Genomic DNA, 5,063 nt, shown 5'->3' on the forward strand with positions numbered 1-5,063 from the left:
CTTCCCTCTTCAGATCCCTATAGCGGTCCCACATAGCGCGCGTTGCGCCCGATCGCAGCGTGGCCCTGTAGGCGGCATCTTTTTTCTCTGCAGCTTCCTGACACTCCTCATCGTACCAGTTGTTCTTTCGGGCTCGCTGAAATCCGACTACTTCTTCGGCGGCGGTACTTAATGAGCGGGAAATGTGGTTCCACTGCTCGCATATGTCGGTTTGTTGAAGAGTGCTCTCTGAGAGCAGGTGTGAGAGTCGAGTAGCGAAAGCGCTGGCTGTCTGTTGTGATTGCAGCTTTTCGACGTTAAGCTTTCCTTGCATATTTGGGCGCACATTTTTTGCTGCACAGAGGCGGGTGCGTATCTTGGCTGCAACAAGATAGTGGTCCGAGTCGATGTTTGGGCCTCGGAGTGTGCGTACGTCTAAAACACTGGAAGCGTGCCTTCCGTCTATCACAACATGATCGATTTGGTTTCTCGTTTTTCGATCCGGAGACAGCCAGGTAGCTTGATGGATCTTTTTATGCTTGAACCTAGTACTGCATACTACCATGTTTCGGGCCCCGGCGAAGTCGATCAGCCTCAATCCGTTGTCGGACGTTTCGTCGTGGAGGCTGAATTTTCCGACGGTGGTTCCAAAGATCCCTTCTTTGCCCACCCTGGCATTGAAGTCGCCAAGCACGATTTTGATATCATGACGGGGGCAGCGCTCGTACGTGCGCTCCAAGCGCTCATAGAAGAGATCCTTGGATGCCTCATCCTTCTCTTCCGTCGGGGCATGGGCGCAGATGAGCGAGATGTTGAAGAATCTCGCTTTGATGCGGATTGTGGCTAGACGCTCGTCCACCGGGGTGAACGACAGTACTCGGCGACGGAGTCTCTCTCCCACCACAAATCCAACTCCGAATTTGCGCTCCTTTACATGGCAGCTGTAGTAGACGTCGCAAGGCCCCAGACATTGTTTGCCTTGCCCCGTCCAACGCATTTCTTGGATGGCGGTGATGTCAGCTTTTGTCCTTACGAGGACATCAACCAGCCGGGCAGAGGCACCTTCCCCATTAAGGGTCCGGACATTCCAGGTGCATGCCCTCAAATCGTAGTCCTTTAAACGTTTGCCGTGGTCGTCATCATAAGGGGGGGTCTCATCCGAGGCTTTGCCTTGCTTCTTCACTGGAAGTGGTTTTTACGTGGCGGGTCCCAAGCCCAGCGCACAACCCATTGCTGGGACGGGGGTGGTTTCGCAACCAAATACACGTTTATATAGCGAGCCGCTTGCTCCAAGCAGACACCCGCTTGCAGCCGCACCTACTGGTGAACAGACGCTGCAGACTTCAGTGAGCCCTTAAACCGAATAAGTCAGAGTGGCCCCACCGAAGCTCCCTCTCTTTCTGCCGTGACCCAAGGCTCCACTCGGATTGGTTACCGCATCTCGCACATGGGTTGCTCACGTTGCCCAGAGTGCGCGAACGAGGACGCAAGAGTCGGGATTGAGTATAGCCATGCAACTGTAACTGCATACCCAGCGCAATGACTATACCCCATTGCACTCTGCAAAACTGCATACCAAATTTTTTTCCAAAAATTCTGATTAGAAATATTGAAATTTAAGTGCAAATTTTCAATAAAAGAATATTTCCTTTCCATTTCTTGTGCGTTATTTTAAATGAATTTTTCGTTTTTCTTGAGAGCTGGAAACAGCCCTTATAACCATGTAAACCAATGTTTTGAACTTGTTACAAAATTTAGAAAAATTTAACTAAAGTTTCATCAATAGTTTGAACTTTTTAGTCTTTCGAAAATTTTTGGGTATGCAGTTTTATAACTTATAAAATTTAAGTGCAACAAAGTGCAAGTCAGCCAAAGAAAAAATATTAAAAATCAAGCCAATTGGAACTTAAATTTTATGACTGCATCTTGCTTTCTTTGAACTTCAGACAAAGCGATATTTGACATTTCCATGTACTAGAGATGTCAGTTTACAGAAAACATTGATGTATCGAAGCAAAATGTAATTAGAATGTCTCACGGAGAAAGTAGCTACTTGGCCATCCAAATATTTTGCTGCGATTGCGTGTCCTTTGAAAGTTGAAGATACCTCGAGGAATCTTTATTTTTCCGAAAGTTTCCTTTTTATATGGAGGAGAAAATAAGTCAAAGTATGGTTTGGAAGGAGATCTGCATCATAGCTTTCATCGCATGGATATTTTTGAAATAATGACATTTCTACGCATAAAACTATGTTCGAAAAATTGTATGAAAACTTTAATTTATCATATTTTCTTTTACGATCTATAAAAACAAATAAAATTTTTTTTTAAACTGGTATTATTTAATTAAAAAATAAGTTTAAAAAGCACATACTTTATTTACACATACTTGTAAACAATCTATACATTTAAGCAAACACCTACGCATAGCCTGCAGGAAATGTTTCTGATTATAAGTTAATTTAAAGTTCATTAGGAAGGAATTAAAAGTCACTATTAGCTGCATATTTTTTTTACGTAAGCTAACTATGCTTCTATGGAAATGACCGCGTTAGGTGGTATCAACTAGCCTGCACTTAACTACTTTTGGGCACAAAATATCAATAGAAAAAACAATATCCTTTTTTTTTGTTTAATTACTTTACTGACTTTACATATTACATTACACATTTGTTTACATATTTATTCTGCTATAGATGATCACATAATCGAATTCCGTCGAACATAACTTCAAATTTTTATTTGTCCTGAATTCGAAAAAGTATTTGCGAAGTGCGGAAAAGAAGTGCATTCAAAGTGAAATTAGTATGAGAATATTTAAATAGAAACTTGTGTAAAGAAAACAATGTCCCGTTTACGTCTGTACGACTCCTGTATTACTTTTCAACTACTCGTAGTTTCAAGTTAGCTTTTTGTAGTTAACTACAAGTTTTAAATTTTATAGAAATCCCACAAAAAAGCTAACTGAAAGTGGGTTATTTTTCTGTCAATTGATAATTTTTTTCTGCAGGGCATGTACATATAAATAATGTCCGATAATCATAATCAAAATTAATACTACATATATATGTATGTACATAGATATGAATGCTCGCTGGCAGTATAAATAATTTCATTGACAACCACTAACAACTAGAGTTGTAAAACTATCGATAGTGCCACCATCGATAGTTTCCATGTTTCAGAAAAAAACTATCATTACTCGTTGATAGTTTCCAGCAATACTATCGATAGTGTCAAACGCTACCATCGATAGTACTATCGATAGTCAATGTAATGTTAAAAACTGTTCCAAATTAACAGGGGCGACATCGAAAAACAAAAATAAAAAAATATTGAAAATATAAACACACGTAGGGCCGTTTTCTTAAGTAGCTTTTAAATTTAAAATTCACTTTATGTTTAAATATTGCTTTAACATGTATAGTTCCGTCTAAGTAAAGCATTTTNTGATGGAAACTTTATGCTTATGGACTCGTAATCAGCATAAAAAAGTCTATCAAAAACAGCTTTATCATTTGCCGCAACAAAATCACTGTTGCCATGTTGAATTGTTGCTTATTATATATTATAAATTTCCAAATATGATATAATTGTTTTCGTATTTCGTAATATAATTTTTTGATTTGTTTACAGCCAAAAAACATTCAAACGTCAAACACCGATAATATAAATGCTTTACTTCAGACATAGCCTTATGGTTTGAAGCAACATTTAAATATAAAGGGAGATTTTCAATTAAAAGTTGCTTGAGAAAACGGCCATTAAAGGAGGAATCACAATGAAAGTATCACTTATAATAAAAAATTTACAAACTTAAAAAAATGACGCGCAGCTACATGGAGACATTATAACTAAAATCGGCTGTGCTAGAGGTTTTAAACTATCGATAGTCAACTAGTACTATCGATAGTTTAACCTTTTTTGAGGAAAACTATCACTACTCATCGATAGGGACAAATAAATAAAACTATCGATACTATCGATAGTACCATCGATAGTTTGACATCTCTACTAACAACAAGCAAATCTGCCTCGTGTGCTTCATCGCTAATCGACATGAAATATTTATAAATAAAAACAAAAACAAAAACAAAAATAAGTTATACCACATACCTTAATTTATGTACATACATGCAAATATATATACGCATGTTTATATTCACACGAAGGCAACCTATTCGGTTATCAACCAGAACTAACAAAATTGTTCACCGCAAGTGTATACATATGTATGTATATAATAAATTTGTGTAAATACAAGTAGCGCATTAGACAGCGTCGATACAAGCGCCGAAATAGCTCAGTTGGGAGAGCGTTAGACTGAAGATCTAAAGGTCCCCGGTTCAATCCCGGGTTTCGGCAAACGAAGTTTTTTTTTTAACTATTTTTTTTTATGAAATATTTTGTGCAACATCGAAGGGGAAAAGTGAGGTAAGTGAAATATCAGAAGTTTGTACGGAAAACAGGAAAATAGGTTTGTTCCAAACGCCAAGTTACTCTCTCACAAGTGTCAAAAATGTGTCAACCCGTGTAAAAAGTGCCCAGAGCGTGAGGAACGCAAAAGACCACTTTTCGTGCCCGGAATGATTTCCAAACAGTGATTTTATGTGTATTTATCTAATATAGCTAATAAAATTAGCAAATGCTTACATTTCTGAACCTTTAGTGCTATTTGCCATTTTTGTTTTTTTATAAAATTTTCTATCGGATATAAATAAACAACAGCTGTTATTTCATATTGACTTCTTGCACATTTCTGCCCGGAAAAAAGTCCGGGCTGTTTCGGGCACGAAGAAGAAGACATTTACGTTCCAAAAGTGGAAGGTATTCGCTCTCTGTTATTCATTTTTCTACCGTGAGGAACGTTTTCGTCGCTGTTTCGGGCACCCGCGGCTACCCGCGGGGTCGTGTGGAACAAACCTAATATCTGATTTCATACAAGTCCACACATTGTATATACTTATAAATATATGTACAGTAGGGTGGTTCAAAAATGATTGTGAGAAAGTAAAGTCGGAATTTTAATCCTCTCATCCCTAGGATTGTTCTATACCGAAAAAAATATACCCTGTTTTTTTATTT

General features: G+C 38.4%; 1 non-coding gene across 1 annotated transcript; it reads left to right on the forward strand.

The window, feature by feature from the left end:
- The first annotated feature begins 4,270 nt into the window (after window positions 1-4,270).
- Window positions 4,271-4,343, forward strand: TRNAF-GAA (transfer RNA phenylalanine (anticodon GAA)). Its single transcript has one exon. It is a non-coding gene; the product is annotated as a tRNA-Phe (tRNA).
- The last annotated feature ends 720 nt before the right edge of the window (window positions 4,344-5,063 follow it).

This window comes from Rhagoletis zephyria, unplaced genomic scaffold (genome assembly GCF_001687245.7).
Source record: "Rhagoletis zephyria isolate East Lansing unplaced genomic scaffold, Rhagoletis_zephyria_1.1 Rzeph_scaffold_05742, whole genome shotgun sequence".
NCBI classification, from domain to species: domain Eukaryota; kingdom Metazoa; phylum Arthropoda; class Insecta; order Diptera; family Tephritidae; genus Rhagoletis; species Rhagoletis zephyria.